At 43.4% G+C, this 14,330-nt stretch overlaps 1 long non-coding RNA gene across 1 annotated transcript in view; it reads right to left on the bottom strand.

Annotated features, from left to right (window-relative positions):
- Positions 1-206: 206 nt before the first annotated feature.
- The window catches only part of LOC137469979 (uncharacterized), a 123,671-nt gene continuing 109,547 nt past the window's right edge, over positions 207-14,330 (bottom strand). The window contains exon 3 of the long non-coding RNA XR_010996849.1: positions 207-263. This is a non-coding gene — a long non-coding RNA (uncharacterized lncRNA). The remainder of the gene's footprint in view (positions 264-14,330) is intronic.

Below are 14,330 nucleotides of genomic sequence, written 5' to 3'. Positions count from 1 at the left end.
AGTCCCAGAGCACTAACTCCCTAAACTTACTCCTGGAGACTTTTTAACTGTAAAAACTGCTTTTTTTTATTTCTCAGGAGAAATAAGATATCCAAAAATAATGACACATTTCTTACCAGGAAGCTGTCTGGCCATGGTGCTGCCACAATGTTAAGTTCCAGGTAATTTTTCTTGGATGGGTTTATGCAGGGAGTGTAAAATCATGACTGCTGACTGCAGCAGGAGTCACGGGTCTGTGGGACACTCCTTCAGAACTTGGGCTTCTGAAACGAGAAAATGTTTTCATTCATATTTTAAAATTCCATTCATTAACAGGTGTATAAGGTTTGACTTCTTCAAAGTATGCTGCAGACACAGCCTAATAAATCTCCATGACACCTCACTGCATCTCCATTTTATAGATGTGGTGATTCGAATATATCCAAGTGAAATGACTTGCCCAAGGCTAATGAAGGAATCAATGTCAGAGACAGGATTAAAAGTAGAAAAATTCCTGGCCCCCAGTCTCATAACCTAACTGTGGTCTGCATTTCCCTCATATGAAAACAGAAAAGGGAAACACATCTATTTTGAATATTGTGAAAAGTAGTTCAGAGCAGATGGGCAGCCTGATGTTTTTAAATTGCTTTACTTTGTCATAAAATATCAATAATACACAGGATGTGGCTCTTGTCCAAGAGTATACCAAGGTGTGAACAGCACAATATGTGTCACTGGTAGCTTTCAGAGCAGCTGAGATGGCATTACAGAATAAAATAAGGATAGTCTTTGAGATGTCTCTCTTGCCCTGTTCCTTAAAACAGATTTCTTCCCATGTGCCAGTAAAAGCAGCTTTGAAGCTGATGAATACCTGTTGGGTAATGAGTCTGTAGCGAGACACCTATTGTCACATCGTAGAGGCAGCACAGGAGGCCTGTAATACCCATTGCTCAAAATTTTGGGTGGCTCTAACCCACCTCTTTCTTAGATGCTAACACAGAGCGAGGCATCTTCTCTGTTGCCAGAACGTAACAGGAAGACAATGCACCTGTCTAGCTGTGTAGAAGAATAATTTAAAGGGGAAAAAAAATGAAGGTACACTTGGGTCATTAAATATTGATGAGTAAGATTCATTGACTGAGTGGGAGACAGTAGGATATGGCTTGAAATAAAACCCCATGAGGGCCACACCCCCTAGTATGCCCAGGGCCATCCCTTTAAAGGTAGGACAATTATAATTAATTGAGCAATCTGACAGAAAGCATACATCCATACACTGGAGCAGAAAGTGACACTGTGCATGGAGCCATCATGGACACTTGAAGGGTTAATACTGGTTCACTAGACCAAGGACAGTAAATTCTGCCTGTGGCTACCACCAGTCTATTGTATTATTATTGCAGGCTTTAGAAACAGCTTTTAATTTTAACCCTTTCCAGCCCTTTCTTCTATTTTTCTCTTTATTAGTAATTGTCATTGAGTAAAATGGCATGAAATCTTCCTTGTCCTACCTTTCAATAATTTCTTTTTACTTTCAGCATTCAGAACACTGTGCAAAAATAAAAAAAGAACCCAAAGAACATGGGCTTCCTTTACCTGTAACTTTTAAGGTTGCCACAAAACTGGGGCCCTTTCATTTTGTTGTGATCAGTCTCCGCTCTTTGCTGCAAAGATGAAGAATCCCATCCACCGCTTACTGGAAACCGTGCTGTGAGTATTCAGAGTTGTGACAAACACACAGAGTGAATACAGATAGCCCTGTACCCCCTCCAGCCTTGCTGACACCTGCGTTCATTCACCTGACTACGATTTTAAGATGACGCGCTGGGAATTGTTCACGCCTGTAAGAGCTGACAAATCAAACGCGCAGGAGCCGCTGCTTACCTGTAATGCAGAAATCTCACTCTGGATAACAATTCCAGCAATATGCTGAGCACATCCTCAGCCTTAGACAGGCTAAAGAGAAACAACCAATGGAGAAGGGATGTGCAGGGGACAGCAGAGAAATGACTCAATGACCCAGGAGGTCCTTTCCAGTCCTGTATTTCTATGTTCATCTGTTCATATTGAAGTTGATGGGAGACATTTCCACCAACTTCAAAGGGCTTTTATCTGGCCCTAGTTTCATTTATTTTCAATATATAGATGCAAGAGTAATGTCACGCATGATTTTCATGAGAAATGTTAATATACAATCAGTTCTGGGAGCAGCAGAATGAGCCCAGGTGGATAAATTGTTCATCCCAAAATGCTAAACATGCCAAGACCTGAAAAACATATCTCCTCGTATCTGACTTGCAGACAAGTCCAGCAGTGTCACAGCTGGATTTCCAGTTCATCATTAGCCATAATCAATTATGCCAAATAAACCACCCTGATACCTGGTTGCACTTTTTGTGAAATACAAGAAATTAGGTGAACAAACATTTTTGACTGGGGGATCAGCTCACTACAAGGCTGATCCATGTTCCCAGCAGCAAGAAGGAATGTCCCATCATGAAACCTGTAGCTTCCTGTGGAAGGTTATTTACTGTAAATGGGAGAGACAGAGAGACAAGCCACAAAATGCTCTGGAAAGGAAAGAGGTGCAGAAGCCTGATGTTGATGGAGACAGAGAGAAAGAAGGAGAAGGTAGAAGAGGTTGACTGTATGATTACACAGTGTTTTCTCTTCCTCTTTTTGTTCACTGAGCAGGCACTCAGCCTGTTCAGCAGAGTCACTCCAATATGTTATCTAATGGCTTCATCGTTACTTGTGAGATTCCCCATCTGTGGCCAGACGGTGCCACTGCCTCGTTCAGCTGAGCAAGAGAACATTCACTCACTCACTCTGATCTGGGGGGACAGATCTTGCTCTGGAGCAACAAAAAATGACCTGCTCCTTAGTCAGGTCTGAACCCCTGCACTTAAGTCAGCCTTTGATGAAAGTTTCCTCTGGATTTCAATGCTGCTCTTTATAGCTGGACAATCTGCTGGCTCTCTCTGGCTCTCTCTGGCTCTGTCTTTTTTTTTTTTTTTTTTTTTTTTTTTTTCTTTACACTTGCATCATTCTGATCTATGTGGTGGTCTCATATTTTCCTCCAGAGCTTTCTGCACCGGCCTTGTTTCCAAAGCCATATAACACAAGCGATGATTTCTAACCTGCTGTTGCTTCAGAAGGATGGATGTTCAGACATAATCAGTCCATTTTGCTATTTTTTCACCTGTTATACAGTAGCTGCTCCTGCTGTTTGGATGCTTCTTTACTCACTTTCCTTTTCAATCTCTTTTGTCCATAATTTACTGTAAAACTCTAAGTGATTTATAAAACATGGAAAAGTGTATCACATCCAGTTTAGTTCTCCTCAAAGCAGTCATTTCCTCCTGCTGGGTTCACAGTGCCTCTAATGAGGATGTTCCACAGAAGGATTCAGCCATCCAGGGGCAGAGGTACTGATGACTCCTCAGATGTGGTGGGTCTTCCATAACCAGGACAGAAAAATGACACCGCACCATGAGAAAAGAGATGCTCAGGGTGCTGAGATAAACCTGATGCACATTCAGAGGTCTGAGTGCTTTGGGGCTGTATCTGGACCTCAAAACTACATCGGGAACACACACAGGATCCACAAGTGGCACAGGTCTGATGGAAGCACAGTTCCCAGGAATTGAGAGTTCCAGCTTGTATTTGAAGTCCATCAGTTCGTACAGACCTGCAGAATTGCTCTGGTTGACTTCACGATTATCTATCTCATTGTGGCCACGTATCACAAAGGAAAAGTTGTGGTTTGCTGTCATTTAGTGTCACCCCCTACAAACAGGAAAAGAAGCACAAGAACGGCAAAGCTCAACTGATTTGTTCAGGCGCGAGTATTCGAACGTGGCAAGATATTTTACCTATAACTGTCACATCCAAATTTAGTAGATAGCATGCTTGCTTTTTATTTGATTTTTAGCAGGTCTCTCCACAATAAATATAAGAGCAGAACGCATAAACAAAGTGCCTGGCACTTACAGTTTATCCTGGTGACAGAAAATTTGATTGATGATAAGTTCAGAAAGTGGCAAATTTTCAACATAGGGCTAAACAACCTTTCATTGCTGATTTTAATTATTTTTTTTAGCTTGTTTTCTCTTAGCTGCCTTGCTCCAGTGCTCCATCAGCCGCTGGGTGGGGGGAAAAAAAAGCCCGCCCTATTTGTTCCTTATGGATTTTCACTGATCAAGTTGCGTATCACCAGGTTAAGAATTAAATGGAGACTTCTGCATGTCACATTCCTTCTTCTTGTCTCTTTCCAGGACAGAGACCATGAGACAGACATTTCTGCTTGTAAAATGCTAATTTTTACCTTACCCTTGTTACTGCAATACCAAAAGGGTGGAGGGGTGCCAGCACATAAACAGAATGAGGTAGCTCACAGGAGATGACAGTCAGAGAAGCTCCATTCATAAAGCAAAGAAGGAAAGAAATATTTTACTGAGGGGGGAAACTAAGGCACAGTCTTGTAGTGATTTGTGTCCAGGAGCTTCTAGGAGGAGTGTGGACAAAGGGCAGGCACGAGCTGGACCCCACGGCTGCTAATCTTGTGCCTTAGCAACAACACCACTCTCCCTCTGCGCGCAGGCTCGGAGGGAAGACGACCAACCTTCTAGGAGGGAAATCCTTGTTGGATTAAGCACTTTGCTTGCTTTCCTCTTCTCACCCCTTCCCTCCTCCAGAGCATGGAGGATGGGGAGGGGGCCAGGCGGTGAAAGGGTGCCTGCCCCCCCTTATTCTCCAGCAGGGTCCTGACGTCCAGCAGGGTCCTGAGGCTCCCAGCGGCCCCCAGATGCCCACAACCCCTCGGCCAGGGAGGAGGGATATGATTTGTAATTGCAATATTTTTATTACAGTCTCTTAGTTCTTTGCACACTAATGTCAAGAGCTTTGTCTTTGTAGTGTTATTGGCATTTTTCATCATATTCATGAAGTGTGGGTCAATTTTCTTCAAAAGGCTCACTTCGCCAACTTGCCACAAAGACAGACAGTAATAAATTCTACTAGTGCACAGCGAAGGCTTCGTAGCTGCAAGCAACAATAAAAAGCAATGAGCTGGGTGTCACTAAGTAACTCCAGTTTACACTGCATTTTCTTCTTTTATTGAAAACTCAGAATATGAATTTATTAATGAACACACAGGCCTACTTTGAAGGGGTGTGGGGGGGGCCCGAGTCAATTTATTTGGTATTCACACAGTGTGTGCCTACATTGTATTGTTTCATCATTTTATGGCCAGGCACAGCTTGTTAGGCTGTGGCCCTCCAGAAAAAAGCAGGCTCATATAGCAACACCTTGACGTAGATGTACAGCTGCTTTCACTGTGGCTGTCTCACCTTTAGCCCCGTCTGTCTACTGCCGGCTTTCATTTTCCGCATTCATACATCAATAAGCTTTGCATGCTGACACCTAATTTTGCAGGCTACTTTGGTTATGGAGGCCATGTTTTGCATATCACTACCCACCCCCTTCTGACATCTACTGCCTTTAAAGAGGGAGAGAATAGAGAGAGCACGAAAGAGGGATTCTTTTCTTCTCAGCCTAATCAGAGATTTCTTTATATTTGTCAAAAGCAGATCTGCCAAATCAACTTTAATTGATTCTTCCACAGTTCTCATGTATGATTTTTGAAGGACTGGGCTTGTGTTCCAAGACACAGTGTTGTGTTTCAAACAAATATGAGGTTTCTACAGTAAATCAAATTTGGATGCCAATTAGTTAGCATTTTCCATTCCAATTAAATTTGAGACCTTTCTGATTTTGAAAGACTTGTGTGTCTATGCCTGTGTGCATGTACTGATGTGTGTATGCCTATCTCTACCTATTTTGGAGAGGCAGAAAGATAGATACATATAAAATATTTACTGTGCTCTTGGTGGTCTAATAAGCAGGGAGGGGTTAGAGCCACCCATTTAAATACACATTTTGGAGGATTTTTCTTTTTTTTTTTTTTTACCCTGTTTATTTCACAAGGGCTTACCAGCCCATTCTAACCTGCTATGTGACACCACAAAGGTTTTTACTTTCTCAGTCAGGTGGCTAATGTCATTATATCGTTGACAACTCATAAAATGTTATAATCTAATAGGGCTTTCCCTCCCTACACACACATAGTGAAAGCTCATTGTAGCAAAGAAAGGATTAGGGGCAAAAAGCAAGATTAATGTTTAAAAGAATGGAAGCAGGCTGAGTCCAGATAGAATACTGTAGCTTAAAAACAAATGTAATTTGTATATTAAAATGTGTCTTGATCTTCCTAGATTTACTCTAAATAAACCCAGCATAAAATACAGGGGATTTCCTACTGGATATTGAATATTTCAAGCAAAGTCTATATATTTGGGTTGAATCAATTTTTAAATGAATTCCTCCTTTTATGACTAAAAAACAGTTTTTTGGCAGACTTGGAATAGAGAGACTAAGACTGAATCCCACACTACCAAGATGGGAAGGAAACAAAAACTTGCTTAGATTAGCTGGAACTCTCATGTGCAATCACAGGCAACTACCAAACTATCCTGGACAATATTTGTGCTATGGACAAGGAGTCTTCCTGGCACCCATGGGTCTGCCAGGCACACAAGGGACAAACCTCTCACCATTAAGTTTTACTCTCTCGGGTCCCCAAAAGGACCTCAGGCCAGCCAGCCAGCCCAGATCCAGCAGACATCAGGAGCAGGCAAATCCATTTCCATTCATTTTCAAGGACTCAAAACCGCAGCAGTGAGGAATTCACCCTCAGCAAAATTCAGGTAGGAACAAGCACGCGCCTGCATTTTTTCGGGAAGGAGATTAATTAGTTTCTTCCTCTTATAAAACATAAATAAAGGAACAAAGACCAGAGCTTGAAAAGGTGAGAAAATCCAGGCGCACTCGGCCAGCAGGGAAAAGCAATAATCTTCAGGTAGTTTGGCGCTAGAATGATGTGTTTTGTATTCTCTCCTACTACACACAACCACTGGCTATGCCACCAAAAGCAGTAAAACGAAGAATTATGATGGCTATTGAACACCATTCACATATTCACAGTGTCACATCCGATGTCAATTAGTGAGCCTGTTTCCATAATTGTTATACAAGGGTAAAATCTACGGTGTTAAACAGCTCTTGAATTCACATTTCTGGATGGGCTTTGTTTGGTGGAGTGTTTAGCGCACATGAAGTAAAATCCATGGAAATCTGCCTGGCATGAGACCTTTGACAGATTTGCGTTGGGAGGGTTTTTATATTCAATCAAATATGTGTGTTTTAGGCTACATTTTTCAAGCCAGTTTCTCTTCCTACCTGGGTAAAACCAGGCCTTTTGGGTGGGGAAGCTGCAGATTTGCTGAGATTTTTATTGGATTGAATGGGCAGGTTGAGGAGGAAAATTGCAGAGGACTATGCAAACATTTTGTAACTCTCAAACCAAAAATGTCTCAAGCCTTTCGTATAAAATCTCTTGGACTCTGACATTTAGTTGTCAGCTTGCATAAAAACAAAAGGATTCAGTATTGAAATGGAACTAATGTCGAACATCAAACCGGTCTTTTAAAGGTTTAGGGTTTTTTAACTCTTTTTTAAATAAAAAGTCTAAAATTTAATGTTTTTTCAGCTGATGATCAATTTTTCTTCTACATTTCAAGGTCTGCAATAACCAACCAAGTCCTCTACTTATCTCCCATTGTGCTGACTTCTGTAAAACATGTGGCCCTTCAAGCTACAAAATGATAGAGGAAAATCAGACAACAGACAATAAAGTCTATAAAATCATGAACAGTATAGGGAAAGCAAACAGAAAAAAAGTAGCCATTATTTCTCACAGCATAAGAACCAGGGCACACCCAATTATGAGGCAGCAGGGTTAAAACAGCCCATAAGAAACATTTTACGAAGAATAACTAAATTATGCAACTTAGCACACAGCAGGTAGAAGAGACCAGGAATACAAATGGTCTGTAAACAACATTAGACAAATTTCCAGGAGAGTTCCACGGAGCACAATGTTCCTGCACGGCCTGTGGATTGGAACCCTACCTGGACAGGTCTTGGGAAGGGAGAGGTCCCTGTCCAGGTACCTCCATCCTGACCACAAGAGGGTGATGCCAGGGGCTGTAATGTCACCCTCACAGTGTGAGTTGCTCATGGCATGTCCTTCCCTGCCTGGAGACTGTAAATGAAATGGCCAAAAGAAGGATGCTGGTCCAAGTTTGGAACCTCCAAATCCCAAGAGAATCACTGCACTGCCGAGTGCATACCGAGCCCTTGATCCAGACCACACGTGCAGCAAAAACAATGGCCCTGATGAGCGATTATGTGCCTTTGTCTGGAAAGCCTCCCACCAAGGTGCACTTGCGTGTCTGGTGTGCAACCGGGCTGTAGATTAAGCTCTTTGTGTGTTTGTCACTTTGGGGGTATTTAATTGCAGGGTAAGTAAAAAAAGGGAAAATTAAAAGAGGGCCACAGGCTGGTTTGACAGTGGTTGCAAGAAGTGCCCTGTTCAGCAATAGGAGCAGGCACAGGGAATCAAGATGGGCACATAAATGTGGCTGATGTGAGCTGTCTTTAACCGCTGGCAAAGACCAGAGCAGAAGTTTTCAGCCATTTCTTGATTTATGGACCCTTACACTTCCAACAGGGAGGTGATCACCTGTAACAGTGAATTAAAGCCTCCTGACAATAGGATTTTTTCAACCGCCTTTCAGGCACCCTTTAGGGAGGTAGCTCAGAGACCCTCTGGGACATCCAGCCCCACTGGAAATCTACGGGCATAGGAATTAACAAAGGGACCGGGATAGGCATTGTCCAAGCTTGGGGGTTAGATTTGCCATCCCATCTCTATTTCCTGTCTAACTGTGGAAAAAGAATAATTTTTTTAAGTCTTCATTTTCCTTCATAGTTTTAAGGTGAAAAAAGGACTATTAGATCATTTATTCTGACCTTTTACATCTACAGGCCATCACACTTCCTCCAGTTTACGAGTACCTCCATAAAATAAGAGCCCATATTAATTTCAATCACCACTGAGGGAAATAAACCTGCTCCAGTCAGGAAAGGATCTCTCCGAGGTTTGCCACTGTTCACACTCTCACCATTCACATCCTTTCTAATTACTGTACTATTTTCCCTCTGTATATCCATGAATGCATTGTTAAAATAGCGGGAACAGGAGTTTAAATTAGAGTGGCACCCCATTTTGGCCACATTTTACATAGTAAAAAGGATTCCCAATGGAAAGACATGGACAGCCTAGCCAGACAAGGGAAATCAAAGCATGCCCAAAAAAAATTTAAAATGGAGAAATCCCCGTTCTTCCCAGGTCTCATAAGCCCAAGAAGATTAAACAACTGGTCAAAAGTCACCCCAAAGTTTGTGGCAGAGATGGAGCTGAAACCTACTTTCTCAAGTCAAATCCAGAGTTTTAATCACCAAAACACCCTTCCTCTCCCTTCATTGCTTTCATTTATCATTTCAGGCTAGGCAGACTACATCGAAATGATGGCTTTGTGAAGCATAGAAACACAGTTTTACGGGCAATAAACAATAAATATGAACCTGAGAGACATCTCCAGGAAACCTCCATATACTAAAAAAGAGTCCCTTTTTCCCTTTTTTTTTCCCCCACAGAAGATGGCAAAAGCCCTTTCCCTTCCCATCCTGCCCGCACCTCTTTGCTGGGCTGAGCGCAGTGCCAGCACGGCGGCTGCACCAGGTCCCCTGCCCGGCGTGTTGGCTGCGGGATGGCAGCGAGCTCCCCTGTTCCCTGCCAAGATGACAAAGTCCTGGCTGGCTCAGCCGCTGCCTCTGCCAGCCTACCAGGGGATCGGCTGTGCCGTTCCATTTAAGCGCTGCTCACTAATTATTAACTGTGGGCTCAGCATTCAGGGCGCAGACAATGGGATCAGCCAGGCACTGCTCCACGGGCGGGGGCGCACCGCAGTCGGCACGGGCTCCTTTTTAATTATTGTGCAGTGGAATTGGTCCTGGAGAAAAGAATTGAAAAGTATATAAAATTCTGATTAATAACCATAAGGGCTTTTTTTTTTTTTTTTTTTTTTTTTTTTTTTTTTTTTTTTTTTTTTTTTTTTTTTTTTTTTGGTGGTGCTCTGGGTTCCCTCCCACAGGAACCCAAATGTTCCTCCTGTAACACCAAAACGTGCATAAACTTTAAAAATCCCCAAGAGAACGTATTTTGGTTTACAGGACTACTCCACAATAAGAATGAATTATGCAGAGTTGAGCCCAAAATCTATTTCTGGATACAGATAGAGACTTTGAGGGATGATGGATCATCCTATTTTATGGCACCCCTGAGAAAGACATAAACCTCTCCCCAGGCTGGAAGGGCTCTGTTGTGGACTGATGTCCAGGCTTTAAAGTTTCAGGCCTTTGCTTGGTGTGACACTTCGCTTTGTGTAAAGGCTGAACTCCTGTGGTATCTGTGTTACCTCCTCTCCCAAGGGATTTGTGCAAGGAAAGGTTTTCTTTATCTCCTCTGGCATTTGCTCTCACTGGCTCTGTTGCTTTTGAACTGCCGAACTATACACTGGATGAGGATTGCTGTGAAAGTGGCTCCATGCTCATTCAGAAATTAGGTGCCTCTTAGCAACACTTAAGGTGATTTTCCAAGATGTTTCCTTTCTTATAACAGGTTATTAGTAAATGTATTTCCATTCAGAGAGACATTGTGACAATTTTGTTCAAAATAGTAAGGAGAAGGGGAAAAAAATTAATCATCATCATCTGAAAATAATGTTTCATCCTGGAAAAGCTTTTTTCAATGTAACAGAATCCTTCATTAGTCTTTCTGACTACTCATATCAGAGGACACACCTCAGAGAGGAGCTGGAGCCTCTCTTCCCATAGTTTTCCCAGCAGTGGAAACACATGATTTGCATTAGGGACAGGGGACAGCATCCTGTGGCCTCACCCCAGGGGTTCAGTGTTGAGGAAGCAGCATCCCCACTGTGGGCTGACCAGCACCCCAGGGAGGCAGCAGCTCCTCTGTAATACAGAGCATGTGAGCAGGGATAAGGAAAAACACATGCTGGAGCAGGTGCCAGGGCAAGGATTAGAGAAAATGTGCTGCTGTATCTCAAAGAGCAAGAGCACGTCAGGGTCTGAAAGCGAGCGCGGCCCTTTGGTGTGGGAGCCTCGTGCTGCACCTGCAATGAAGCCTTTCCTGCAAATGGAGACATCAGAAGGAGATGACATTCCCCAGGGGATGGCAAAATGTTATGTGAATCACACCCGACTCCACTCAGAAACATCTCTCTCAGGTCTGAGTGGAATTCTGTACCAAAGGCATATATTTTTACATTAGGATCTCTTTTTCTTTCACTTTCAATACCTTGGAAGTGCTTTTTCACTAAGCAATTATTAAAAAGAAAAAAGATGTAGTCTTGTACCTGAGTAATATTTCTTATGCAGTATTTCTCAATTTAGCCAGATGGCAATCCCTCCTCTTCTTCCTCAAGTCTTCCAGTTTTGAGCCTTGACACATTTTGACTGAATTCCCAGTGCTTCTGACACTCCACTTGGCTCCCACATGGACCAGCGTGCAGCAGAGACCCCCAGTTCACACAGGCTCCCTGCTCACCTCTCTCCCAAGGCTGTGCTAGGAGGAGGAAAGAGCCCCCTAAAATGACAGTAGGAATTGTTTATTCCTTTTCAAGCTCTACCAGGCTCTTACAGCTACGATTCCTCACATCCACCTGTGGCAAGGCATTGTGGGGTATTGTGTTTGACTCTCAACAAACTGTGTTGCTAGGACGACGTTTATTATGATACATAATGTGAATAAAGGATGAAACTGTACACAGCATGCTGATTTGCTATAACTGTCATCTGTGATGATAGTTTCTAGTTTATACCTCAAATGAATTTTGCATGGATGGTACCGATGCTACCGAGTGCTGCAGAGGTGTATTTTACAAAGCTGCCTGGGCCTGGCATGAAGATCATGCCACTTTAAACAGCGAATCTGTTATTGTGATGTTTGTGAGAGGAGAACAAGTGGGAAAGTCACTTTCAAGTGCAGCTCGGTGCTCTTTTAATGAGGAATGGGGTCTTCTTCAGAGTCAGCCAACTACTGAGGAGGAGCTGACACCCTTAGTAGTCAACATCCTCAAAACAGCTGACAGCTCCAGATAAATCAGTTTGTGTACTTCCTCCCCTTCTCATATCACCTGCGGTGACAGGAAAGCACTAATTTCCTTTGAGAGGGAGAGAGATGGATGCACGCGTGCATCCTGGGCATGTTGATCCTTCAGTGTAAAATTAACAAAAACAGAGGCCAGGGAGAGCTGGGAATAGGCACTGCACTTTGTCAAGAGGAAGACTCTGCTGTGGTACAGCCCCATAGTCACCATTTGGTAATTTATAAATGTGCATACGGCAGAGCCAGGTTGCATCAGCCCCTGGAAGGAGCAGCTGTGACAAACGGAGTACGTTTGGTCACCCGACTGCCCAGTTCACAGCCATAATCCTCCTCCACACAGCACAAGACTGCACGCCCAGGGGGCCGGCACAGAGTGTGTGTGACATCGGCCGTGTGCACGAGTGGCACTTGGGCACAATGCTTGGTCCTGCAGCTGGACACAGCCCAGCCCTGCATATACAGCCACCTCAGAGGAGTTCTCCGACACTCACTACCCTTGAAAAGGACCATCCCAGTGAGAGCAAAAGCAATTCCTGTTTAGTTGATTATTTCAAAGGAAAAGATGCTGGTGTGCTGCTGTTGCAGATGATGGTCCCAGTGCCACGCCTGAAGAGCCTCGTGCCTGGGGCCTGCAGCATCCTTTGGGTTGATCAGGAGGCACTCACTTGTTTATCAGTCACTCGCAATCGATGGGGAGTTAAGTACTGCCTGTACCCTCTTGCACAGACAATCCTTGCCACACACTTCCTGAATTCATTACTCAGACGCTGCCACAAGGCTGAATGATATTGTAAAAATTAGATACTCCAGGCTGTCAAAAGCACTGCACCCTTCTTGGAAAGAAACACACACAGAAAACCCCTCGGATAAAACCACAGAGGGATTTGTCCCGGTAGGCAACGCAGCTCACAACTCTCCCCTGGGCCCAGAAGCCTCTCGTGGCAGTTTGAGCAGGGCTGGCTGCCATTTGTTTTGTGCCATTACTTCTGAGAGTCAGCTCATCCCACCTTCTTCACTGAGCTGCCACATTTCCAGAGACAGGCTCTGACACGAGCTCAAACAAGGCAGAAACAAAAGACACCCAACCTGTTTACAGGAAATTAACCACTCGCTGTGACCCTGTTCCAGGGAGGATCTGCCCCAAAAACCAGACATGCACTGTCCAGGCCTGAAGAGAGGCTGTCTCCCCCGCCTGTGCTCAATGCACATGGTATTTCAGCTGAATTTAAGAATCCCTCTCCTGCACAAGGACCTTTCAATGAAAAGAAAAAAAAAAAAAGGAAAAAACCAATTAAATCAGACTTTTAAAATATAGAGGAGGATCTGAGTTTCTAGGGTCTCAATTTCTCCCTTCCTAAGCTGACAATAACCTCAGTGTTGCCTTGAGGCATAAGGTTAGTTAAATCACTGACCATCCCATCACTTATGAAATGGGACACAATTGGCATGCTCAGATGAGACAAGCCACAGCAAAAATGTCTAAAAGGGGGGATTTGCCTAACAATTTTAAAAACACTTGTAGGTTTAGATTTTAAAATAAAAACATATCACTGTATATGCAAACATAGATCTATAAATATATCTATACATGCATGCATGTGTGCACACACATATGTATAATCACATACATATGCTCCAGTGGTTTTCCAGCTAAACTGCTGCCATGTGTTGTACATTATCCCAGGGCACCGAGCAGAAAGGCTGAAACCTACCTCTGGGGCAGGGGATTTTGAAGCCAATTTCTGCCGGACCAGGAATCCACAAAGTCCCTCTGTGCACAGGCCCTGCTGTCCACAGCCCAAGCACAGGCAAGTTCAGCAGCACAAAGCCCCACAAAACCAACAAGGATATTTTGGTCACCCCTGAGGTTGCTCAGTAGGTGCTAATTCCTGCTTGGGTGGTGCAGAAATGCACCTCTCTGAGCAGAAGGACTTGCTTCCATTCCAGACTCATAGAATCTGGGTTGTTTCTTCCTTGCACTATTGAGTGTTTCAGTGGAAAAGCTCTTTTGTGTGTAAATAAATATTAGGTGCTATTTTTTATAAGCAAAGAAAGTTCATAAAATAAAGCAGACAGGATTCATTTATATGAAAAATAGAGGGATTAAACATAGCCAATAAATTACAATAAACTGTCCACAGTGAACAATGCTACCAGATGACCATAATGGAGATCCACTGCTCTTGTGCTTTTATTA

Source organism: Anomalospiza imberbis, chromosome 3, assembly GCF_031753505.1.
Source record: "Anomalospiza imberbis isolate Cuckoo-Finch-1a 21T00152 chromosome 3, ASM3175350v1, whole genome shotgun sequence".
In the NCBI taxonomy this organism is placed as follows: domain Eukaryota; kingdom Metazoa; phylum Chordata; class Aves; order Passeriformes; family Viduidae; genus Anomalospiza; species Anomalospiza imberbis.
This window is presented reverse-complemented; position numbering and strand designations above follow the sequence as displayed.